Source organism: Pseudophryne corroboree, chromosome 2 (genome assembly GCF_028390025.1).
Source record: "Pseudophryne corroboree isolate aPseCor3 chromosome 2, aPseCor3.hap2, whole genome shotgun sequence".
NCBI classification, from domain to species: Eukaryota; Metazoa; Chordata; class Amphibia; order Anura; family Myobatrachidae; genus Pseudophryne; species Pseudophryne corroboree.
Window position 1 is genome coordinate 999,307,529 of NC_086445.1, and position 11,939 is coordinate 999,319,467.

Genomic DNA, 11,939 nt, shown 5'->3' on the forward strand with positions numbered 1-11,939 from the left:
CATTTTAAAAACTTTTAAAACTTGACACCATAAAACACAGTTCAGCACAGAGTATAGTGAACGGGCCATCACTGTACTGTACAATTAGTCATAGGGTTGTGGCCCAGCCACTTCCACGGCACAGGGTGACATTATCACCTGACGGCTGCTTCTTCTCTATGCACTGGCGTGCTTATTTTTATACTTTGGGTTTGTGGTTTCCCAAGTGAAACTGTAGCTACTTGACGACATGGCATTATCATTGGACGCTTTCGGCTGTGGCTTCAATCAATGGGGAGACTCTATAATTTAGTCATTTAAAGCATAGACCTCTACAAAGCCACATGCACTAACAATTAGCTTAATAAAACATAAATAACGTTTAGTGAAACGGGAACAGATGAGACATACGTTACTTAATGACTTACACACAGCTTGTAACTATTGTGCTCAATAAAGACCTTACTGTAATTGGCTTTCCGCTGTATGTACAGTACGTTCTATATAGTGTCATCTTTCCCGTTTAGTTCTGGCTTTGTCTTCCTCTAATAAATGGTTTTTGGATGTTTTTGGAATAGCTCCTATTCAGGTAACATATACTAATACACAGATAAATAAAAACGTATAAATGTACATAATATGTAACGGATTGGGTGCAAAATCCCGGCAGCTAGTGTCCCGTTGGTTAGGATGTCAACATGGGAATCACAACGGTACAAAATCCCGAAAACTCTACCCTGCAGCCTAACTCTGATGATTCCCTCCCGCTTCCTAACTGTAACCGCCCTCTTCCGCAGCCTAACCCTAGCCGCCCCCTTCCGCAGCCTAACCCTAACCTATCCTCCCCACGCAGCCTATCCCCCTCCCTCCCCCGCAACTTAACCGTAACCCACCCCATAGTGCTTAACCCTAACCACTATACTTACCTTCAGGATCTGTCAGGATTCTGACTGTCGGGTTCCCTACTGCCCCAATCCTGACTGCATCCTTAATAAACAATGGCATGTCATTGTCAAGTCATACAGAGATAATGGACAATGGACAATGATTCTCCTATGCAATGTATCAAACCATTAGGGCTATATCACCTTCTTCCAAGGGACACCCCAAATAGCCAGTCCCAGCTGGATTAAGGCTATGGGGTGCTCAGGCCACTTCATAAAGGGGTGCAGGCAGATGAATTATATCAATATATATAAATTGCACTCCGTATATGCCCCAATTGTCTTGCAGTGGCCGCCACCGTAAGGATTTATTCACAAAGTAAGTGAGAGGCAGGCAGGGAGCGTTTATGGGAGGTAACCAGGGAGTGGCGGCTCAAACACCGGCATGTCGCACATATTCCAGGTGTATGTCATAGATCGTGACTGCATCACATACGCGGTAAACATGGCTCCAGCATCTTATTTCCCACGACCTTGTTGTACAATTATAGGGTTAATCAGAAGGTTGACTATTGACCGATGTGCATTCAATGGTTGCGTCTTCGTACACAAGTGGCGGATCTAAGACCCCTTCAGTGGACATTTTAAAATACATCAGGATGACTGTGACATTTACATATTTTTTCACAGCCGCTGATTATGGAATCGCAGCTGCAAATCATTTGCATACATCCCTGAATCAGACACTAAGGGGTCTAAGGGGGTAATTCTGAGTTGATCGCAGCAGCAAGTTTGTTAGCAATTGGGCAAAACCATGTGCACTGCAGGGGGGGTAGATATAACGTGCAGAGAGAGTAAGATTTGGCTGGGTTATTTTGTTTCTGTGCAGAGTAAATACTGGCTGCTTTATTTTTACACTGCAATTTAGATTTCAGTTTGAACACACCCCACCCAAATCTACCTCTCTCTGCACATGTTACATCTGTCCGCCCTGCAGTGCACATGGTTTTGCCCAACTGCTAACAAATTTGCTGCTGCGATTAACTCAGAATTAGGCCCTATGGCCCTCATTCCGAGTTGATCGCTAAGTTTTTCGGTCGCACAACATATTCGCAAAGTTGCGTTAATGTAGTAAATATGCGAACCTCCGCCCCCAACGTATTTTTGCACATTCGTACGCAGTATTACACAAAGTGGGCGTACGCCAAATGACATCGCAGTAATGCAAAACCATCGCAGCATTGCGAAATCATCGCAATAACACATACTTAATCGTAAAAATACTAAGTTTGAGTATATTTACAAAGTTTGGCGTAAAAGTGCACACTTTTAAGGTAAAACGCACAAAAATGTTTTTTTGGACTATTAAGTGCAATTACACCTTTCCTTTTAAAGACCACAAGCCCTTTTAAATTAGGAACCCAATTAGTGTTTTGATTGTTAATGTTCAAAAACAATTAAGTCTGTGAACAAAACCAGATTAACACTTTGTTGCCATAATTGCCCATCAACATGTCAAAGTGTATTTTTTTTTTTTTTTCTTCACTTTTTTAATTTTTAAAGGTGTTGTTTGTGAATGAAGGTGTTTACATGTTTCTTAACACAATATTATCCTTTTTTTTTGGGTAAAAATGTAACGTTAGATGTGTGTAATTTTTTTGTCATAAAAATTCTACCTGCAAATCTGCTGATCCTTTTTTGCATTAAGAAACACAACACCCGGTTAACTTTAAACAACTTTTTTTTTATTTTTTTTGTTTTTTTTTGTTTTTTTGGTAAATCAAATATTCTACATTATGCAAATTGTTCCAAATGGTCCACACAATCCAGCATTGCTTGCAGGTGTTGGCGCATGGTGTTTAGAATCCCTGCAAAACTTGTGGGATCTCCAACTGCAACATCTGAAATTAAGATGCAACACAAACATTAATAACTTAATTACATTACTTATTAGCCAAGCAAGGCGCAAAGCACACTTAAATGCTGGCATGTACAAACTGCTGGACTCCAGCTGTTGTGAAACTACATATACCAGCATGCCTTTACACAGTTTTGTGGTCAGGGAATGGCAAAGCTGTGTGAGGGCATGCTGGGATGTGTAGTTTCTCAACAGTTGGAGTGCCGCAGTTTGGACAGGTCTGCTTTAATGGCAAAGTTACTACATCCTGGCTGTTTTATGGTACAATCATTAGCAGAACACACAAGCCTGCTCAGCCTTTTTTTCAGATTTTAAAGTGTTCCAGACCATGTGTTACATTTACTACTATGTGAGTTATATTTAAGATGGAACGTTGCCCATAGCAATCAAGCCAAAATATGATTATTATATTGTAGAAGTGGCTCCCAATTTTTGAAGTATAATCTTATTGGTTGCTATGTCCGACATCCCATGTTAAAGATAACTACCATCTTCGTCAATGTGACACCATGTTGGCATTCATTCCCATTTGTTGTTTAATTTATTTTTTATTTTTAGGGGGTTGGTCCTGCATCATCACACTGCATAAACACATCTTCAGCAGCCCAACATATCATAGCATTCCCACACTCCCTGAAAGCTGCCCTTACTAAATAAGTGGAAACATGTTTGACTCGAACAATTATTAATTTTGAGAATGTAACTTTCACACAAAAAAACAGTGTGTCATTAGGCTGCATAACAAAGTGAAGCATGTGATTTGTAAGTGTAAATATTCAGACTACACAGGCCCAAGTGTAAAAGGCAAACAACATACTAAACTCCACTCAGGTCTAACTGTTTCACTGAAAAAGTAACACATATAAACCCTGTTGTCCTGGCAACCCTGGCTACCTAATGAGTGTCAACCTAGAGTGGACACACAAAACATTGCACACATACACACTGTACATATAATGACACTCACAAATATGTAAAGGCAACATGTACACCATGATGAAATGTTTAAATATTTTTCCAGGGTCCAAGAATTCAAACAGTACAACACTGCATGTTTTGGCATTGTAAGTGTAAGTGGGTAATCTTATTGTATAAAATTTAAATAAACTTACTTTCCTCGGAAACATCCAGACTCCCGGAATGTTCTGCAGGGGCTTCCTCTGCCCATTCACTTGGTGGGGATGTTGCCTGGATGGGGGAAGGCGGCTGGATGGGGGAAGGAGGAGGGATTGGGGAAGGAGGAGGGATTGGGGAAGGAGGAGGGATTGGGGCAGGAGGCTGGATGGGGGAAGGAGGCTGGATTAGTGCCGCAATTTCAGAGGGGGGGTCTGATTGAGAGGGCGAGGGGGGCGGAGAGAAATTTAAAGCAATAGAGGGTGAGGGGGGTTCAGATGGGGATGTCGAAGTGGAAGGAGAAGGGGTATGGGAAGGAGGAGAAGGGGTCCCAGAAAGAGATGGCGAGGTGTGGTGAGAAGGGGAATGGAAAGTGGAGTGGGCCAGGGAAGCTGAGGGGGACTGGGAAGCTGAGGGGGACTGTGAAGATGAGGGGGACTGGAAAGCTGAGGGGGAGTGTGAAGGGGAGGGGGAGTGAGAAGGGGAGGGGGAGTGAGAAGGGGAGGGGGAGTGGGAAGGGGAAGGGGGTGGGGAGTTGTGCCGTTGTTGTTGTCCTAGAATGAAAATATTGTCCACATTTTTTAATCATGCAAAATGACATAGTATTGATTTTTAAATATAAATGTTGTTACATGTTTTTTTTTTTAAAATTTAAAATAGAAACTCAAACATGTTAAGATCCTCTTCATGTTGGCCATAGCAAACAAAATGAAGCCAAACTTTAACTTTGAAGCTCATTCCTTAATCTAGTCCATTGAGTCATAGTGATTTGTCTAGGCAACATCACCAGATTACTATTCAAGGGCCCTTATTATATAGCCAGCACTTATCAAGTATTTTGGACCAGTTTCCTGGCTGCTTCTTATTTCTTGGAAACATGCACTTGTTTCGTGTCACTTTACTACAGTCAGTACTGTTTCCCCTAACCACACACACTGACCTAATTTCCTAAAAAGGAGACTGAAGGTTGCAATTAGCCTACCACTTACTGTAAAATGTAGGTAATTCAAAGGGGATTACAGCTGGAATTTAGTTTGCAATTGTCCAAAAGCATGTGCTCTGCAGGGGTTGCATATATAACATGTGCAGAGAGAGTTAGATTTGGTGGACTTTTTCAATTATGGGCATGGAAAATACAGGCTGTTTAATTTAAACACAGCAAATTATTGAGATGCTTTAACACACCCCACCCAAATCTGACTCACTCTGCACATGTTACATATGCTTCCCCTGCAGTGCACATGGTTTTGCACAATGGTTTACAAAAAACCTTTTGCTCAAAATTGGGAAGATCAAGCATTATCACATTTTAAGCAAAAAATCTTATGTAATGTAACTTACTTCGGGTATGGAGAGCACGGATTTGCTGGCGGATCTCCGCCAACAAATCTGGAGTCCGCCTGCGGAGATCACTCCATCGCCTCTCGAGCTGGATGATTGTCCGCCTGCTGCGGACGCGAGTCCGCAGCAGGCGGCGGACCTCCGCGTAGGCCTCGCGCTTCACCCGATTGGGGATGAAGCGCCCAACGCGGCCTACGCGGCGGTCCATCACCGCTACCAGCACGCGGAGCTCCCGCCTGGAGAACGGTGCTGCACGCATCATGGCAATGGCGTTTTCCTTATTTGGGCATATATTTATAGTGTCTGTTAGCATGTGATTGGCCAAAAATATGTCATTTCTAATAACTTTATTGATCTTTGCAATGCTGTGAAGAGCAGAGTGTTATTTTGCACGAGCGGAAATTCGCATTAGCATAAGCGAAAATGTTTGTTAGAAACAATTAGAATAAACACACAGAGACACAGACTTTACTGAAAATTACTAAACATATCTGTGTACTCACCACAGGTCGTGTGATCATTCAGCTGGACAGTCACAAAGTGTCAAACATTGAGGATCATTTGTTTGTGTGTTTGTTTACATAATCAGTATTTGAGGATATAAAATAAATAAGGACACTATTTATTATCATTACAGTATTTAAATTATTACATAAACATTGTCAGCTTAACGTGTTTTTGTTTTTTGTGTTTAAAAAGAAAAAACCATTCAAACACAACAACAGCATTACCCAATCACTTTACAAGAACATACTAAATGCAATCATGTTTAAAAATACATAAGCATACTGGGTTGTATTATTTGTGCAAATATAAATGTTAAAAACACTATACCTGAAATGTTCTGCTACAATTCTTGCCCTCACTTGGCTCCCCCTCCGTGTCACACTCCCCCCACCGAAGCGTGGCACAACCCCTGGCTCCTCATCAGGCAATTCCTCTGCCTGAGGAAGCTCGACACTACTCCTTACCGCGATATTATGGAGTATTGCGCACAGGACCACTATTTTACTTGCCATCTCCGGCGAATACATGATGTCGCCACCCGTGCGGTGGAGCACACGAAAGCGCCCTTTCAGGACACCAATTGTGCGCTCCACCAGCTGCCTAGTGGCAGTAAGCGCGGAGTTAAATGCCATCTGTGGTCCTGGCCTGGGATTACGGTAAGGAGTCATGAGCCAGGGGGTGCAAGGATATCCACGGTCTCCTGTTGGAATAAAACCAAAATTTTAGTTCACAAATTTCATATATTTTTGTAAGTTTGTAACTAAAATATTTGAGCAACAACTCACCCAATAACCACATGTCTGGTCGTTGACTTGATCTTAATCTCTGCCATATCCCTGATTGTCTAATGACATACGCATCATGGGAACTTCCTGTAAACTTTGCGTTCAGGGAAAGGATCTGGAGGGATGGCCCACAAACAACCATTACATTCAGAGAATGAAACAGTTTCCTGTTTCTATAAATTTCTTCATTATGTCTTGGTGGCTGAATAGCAACATGTGTGCCATCCACAACCCCAATAACATGTGGGAAGCGACTACCACCTTCCGCAAATTGCCGCTTCACCACATCTAGGGCACCAACATCCAAAGGCATAGCAATAAATTGCTTAACACGCTTGATGAAAGCCTGGCAGACACGTCGCAGGACCTTACTGAACTGGCCCTGCGACATGCCAACCAGGTCTCCAACAACATGCTGGAATGATCCTGTGGCCAAAAAATGTAACACTGCAAGGAATTGTGTCAATGGTGGTATTGCTGTAGGATACCGAATTTCAGACTCCAGATCACTCTCTATTATGGAGAGAGTGTCTAGGATTAGATGTGGTGGCAGCCGGTATCTACGCACCACCACATCATCTGGCATCCCAAAAAGTATGACACGGGTTCTGAAAATTGGTGGCCTAGCACGCCTCCGTTGCCTTGGTTGATGAGGAGCCGGCTGTGGTTGTGGGGCTGGCGGTTGGGGTGGGAGTGCTGGCGTGGGTTGGGGAGGTAGGGCTTCTGCCGCAATATGTATTGACATCACACACTTTTTGGAGAGAATGTTAAGAAATGTCAATAAAAAATAATTCAAAGTTTTCCACAATTTTACACAATAACTGTTTTTACAATTGTGGTGTCAACTTACTGCAGGAGCGTACATTTTTTCTGTGTTGAATTCATGTCAAAAATGCAAAAATAAAAAGCAAATAAAACTAAATTTAATATTTGGATCTAAAAAACATATATTAATGCAAAAAAACTTTATCAAAAAAAATATCCAAAAAAATAAGAAATTTAGTACCTAGTCCAGGAAAGACAAACACTACTTTGCAGATCAATCCTGGAAAACCCAAACACTTTGTTTAGCAAACTTTACACAAAAAAAAAAAAAAAAAACAAACACAAACAAGCACCAACACAGGCCAAGGACACTTACCTGCTCCTAAAGAAATAAAGTCTTGTTTTTGTGGACCACACCCAAAAATAAAGACAAAATTGGTTTTTCTCACCAAAAAAAAAAAACCTACAAGAGAACACAAATGACAGTCAAAAACAGCATACAGACACTTCCAACAAACAAACTCCAACACAGGCCAACGACACTTACCTGCTCCTAAAGAAATAAAGTCTTGTTTTTGTGGACCACACCCAAAAATAAAGACAAAATTGGTTTTTCTCACCAAAAAAAAAAAACCTACAAGAGAACACAAATGACAGTCAAAAACAGCATACAGACACTTCCAACAAACAAACTCCAACACAGGCCAACGACACTTACCTGCTCCTAAAGAAATAAAGTCTTGTTTTTGTGGACCACACCCAAAAATAAAGACAAAATTGGTTTTTCTCACCAAAAAAAAAAAACCTACAAGAGAACACAAATGACAGTCAAAAACAGCATACAGACACTTCCAACAAACAAACTCCAACACAGGCCAACGACACTTACCTGCTCCTAAAGAAATAAAGTCTTGTTTTTGTGGACCACACCCAAAAATGAAGTCAAAATTGGTTTTGCTCACCAAAAAGTAGATTCCTACAAGAGAACACTAATGACAGTCAAAACAAAGAAGCACGGGAATATTTTCACAAATGGACTTGCAAAATATATATGTGTTATAAAAATTAAAACATTAAAATGTATTAAAAAAACTTGCCAACACAAAAAAAAAAAAAAAAAGAATACTCACAAACGAAAATACCCACAAAAAATGCCACTGTCTATATTCAAAACGCAAAGAAAAGGACAAAGGTATGCTTGACAATTACTCACTCTGCCAATTCCACTATCACCTTCCCGCACAAGCCAACAACTCAAACGCCAAACTACCAACACTTACAGCATGCACAGTAGGCCCTTAAATAAGCAGTGCAATCATTCAACAGAATAACAGTGTACACCTGTGTGAATTAACGAGTCGCACGTAGGTATATAAGCGCACACACCTCGGCGTACACACGTCATCACAAACATGGCTTCTCGTGAGCAAATCGCAGCAGAGATAGACCGCATTGCAGAGCAGCAGATGGCATTGCAGAAACAACGGATAGAGTGTCAAAGGCGCTTGTTAGAATACGCCTCTGCGGAGGTTAATGCAGGACCTAGTACTCTGCAAATTTCTGCTTCTGAACCTCAACAATTGAGTGTGGATACCCTGCCACACACACATAGTGAGCAAACTGAGGGAGAATTGACTTTAGCCACACAAACACAGCAGACAGAAGCTGCTAGTGAGGAGGAAGATGGAGATGACCAACCTGAAGAAACCTCACAGGCTACCTCCAGACGGAAAAAAAGACAGCCTGCATTCACTAAGAGGGAGTTGCGTGTCTTGGTCACGCAGGCCATGTCCAAAATACATAGGGGCCCCAAAAACATGGGGGCTGCTTCCAAAGAACGCATCTGGAGAGACATCACAAAATCTGTGAATGAAGTTGGCTCTGTCGTCAGAACATCACAGGAAGTGAGACGACGGTAAGTGCATCTTGACAATCCTTTTTCTGTGCTAAGTTGCCTAAAAAATGTAGTTACATGTCATGTTATGTCTAGCAAACACAAGCAGAACATGTGTGCTATATATTTACTTTGAACAATAAGAAGACTCAACTTTTTCCCTCTTTCACAATATTTATGTAGGTGGGCCGACTTCAAATCCCGCCTGAAGGCAAAGAGGGCTGCGGAGTGGAATGCCTCAAGGGCAACAGGGGGGGGACCACCTGTCGCTGTGGAGTTTACTGACTTGGAGGAGATGGCGATGGCCTGTGTGAGTTATGAGGAGGGCCAAGGGGTGTTTCATATGGACACGGACCTGCCTGAGATTGTGACGGGACATGACTTGGAAGGTAAGTTTACACATGTATTTGTCTGAAATTTGAACTGTATTAATAATCTTAAACTAATTTTGACTCCAACTTTTCCCCCACACATTCTTCTATTTGCTTGCCACAAAACACAGCACAGGGGGGTGAACAGTTTGAGTCACAGGCCGGTTATGTGGTTGAGGCTGAGGTGGAGGGACCTAGTGGGTCTGCCAGTGTGGGCCAACAAAACCCACCTATGCAGGTTCCTACTGGCCCCCCCACCCAACCCTCTGCTATCCCGGAGATCCTGCTTGAAATTGCTAGGTATGGTGAGAGCCTAAACACATTTCAAGACGGGGTCATCCGGGAGGTAAGCCAGATAACTGTCCGGCTCACTGAGATCCGAACCTGTGTTGAGCAAGGTGTTGCTCAACTCTGCCAAAGTCTGGCAGAGATCAGGCAGGCCCAAGAACAACTGGCCTCCTCAAACCAAAGCCTTGCAACTAACATCTTGCAAGGGCTCCAGGCCATCGCTGTCTCCCTTGCCCACAGTGGCAGAGAGCCAACCACATCGGCTCCCTCCCCTGCCCCTGCCCAGGAAGAACAGGACACTGGGCAGGCCCAACGAAGGTCACTCCGCAGACCAAGCAAAGAAGATCAGCCTCAGGCGGGGCGAAAAAGAAGAAAGTGATGTCTCTCCAGATGGGCAGCACCCATGTTTTTGTAGTTGCCTCTATGTTATTTTGGACTTGGCTTGTGTGGCCAGAATGGATCACTCCCTCTTAGTGAAATGTCTTTTTTTCTGTTTGGAGGAATTGTAGCCTGTGAGTTTCTTTTAAAAAACAACAGAGCCATCTTCCTCTCACTAGTGTGCTGTGTATTGTTGTGTTTGTGTGGTGGATACTAATTATTTCTCAGTTTGTGTCACATTTTTGTGTGGCAGGGTGTGAAATATGTTGAATTTATGAATTTATAAGATACTTTTGTCAGAAGCAGAAATTTGCAGAGTACTGAGTTCTGCAATATAATTTTTGTCAGTGCCATCTGCTTGGTGCTTGGTCTATCTCTGCCTGTGAGACTCATGTGGAGCCATGTTTAAATGTTGGATCATATTATTTCTGAAATAAAAAATTTAAATTCAAAATGTGTGCAATTTCTTGAAGGTAATGCATTAGCAAAATCTTACTTACAAAAAGATTATGTCAACATATAGACACTTGGTGACCAATCTGCTAATTCTCCTTCAAATTTTTTTTTAACAAAAAAAAAAAGGTATGTTTTGCACCACACTTTAATGTCCATATTAATAAAACAGACACGACAACTTGATAAAATATCTTTGGACAACATGACATCATTGAAAACATTGACAGATGTTAAAAGCATATATTATTGTGACTTTTAAAAATAAATCATAGTGTATGCGGCATTATGTGGGTGTTGGTTAATTGATCAGAATGTTGCAGAATTATCTAACTTTAAATAAAAATGTAACTTGTTTGTATTTAGTAGTCTAACACACATTGAAACATTTCTGCACAATGCTTACACACCAAGTTAAACACAAATAACAACCTTATTTAACAGTGTGTGAGATTAATATGTGAGTAGAATAAACATGTAATGTGTGTTCAGTCAATTGCTGGTTGGTAACTTTCATGGGCTCAGTAATTAACAAGTAATTGAACATCAGATGAATGTGCTCTCCAATTAACTGCTAATTACTGCATACACACTTGTACCAGTACTTCGCAAATGTAGAGTAACTGCAGACCTACTCTGCTGCTGCGTGAATGTTGCTACAGTTTCCTATGTTAGTTTTAACAGCGACAAAGTTTATGTGCGAAAAACACGCCCATTGCAAGTTGCATACTCCCACACAGTACGCCCACTTTCACGCCCATGTCGGAGCATTGCGAAGTCTCGCCTCCGCCACGCCCACGCCACTCCTTGTTTTCGTTTGGCAGTTACGGCTTTTTTTGTCCAAAGTAATTTTGCACAGTTGTCTTACGTATGTCTTCGCGCATGCGTAATCACGCATTTGCGCATGCGCAGATACTTACATTTCGGACATTTGCGATGCGATGACTCTTAGCGATCAACTCGGAATGAGGGCCTATGTACTAAGCCTTGGAGAGAGATAAAGTTCCAGCTAATCAGCTCCTAACTGCCATGTTACAGGCTGAATTTAAAACAGGAGCTGATTTATCTCTGTCCACTTTATCTCTCTCCAAGGCTTAGTACATTGGGCCCAGAGGCGTATCTAGGGTAGGGCGAGTGGGGCACGTGCCCTGGGCGCCTTGGCAGGCCCAGGAGAGGGGGGCGCCGCCGCCGGCCAGGGCATCATGCCACACTCGCCCCCGTCAACCCGAAATGTGAGGGGAGGAGAGCGCAGCGTCTTTCCCT

The 11,939-nt window shown here is 42.3% G+C and overlaps 1 long non-coding RNA gene across 1 annotated transcript; it reads right to left on the minus strand.

The window, feature by feature from the left end:
- Positions 1-2,676: 2,676 nt before the first annotated feature.
- On the minus strand, positions 2,677-6,322 carry LOC134987681 (uncharacterized). Its single transcript, XR_010193272.1, has 3 exons — positions 5,739-6,322; positions 3,894-4,448; positions 2,677-2,764 (listed from the first exon to the last, which is right to left on the minus strand). It is a non-coding gene; the product is annotated as an uncharacterized LOC134987681 (long non-coding RNA).
- Positions 6,323-11,939: the final 5,617 nt, after the last annotated feature.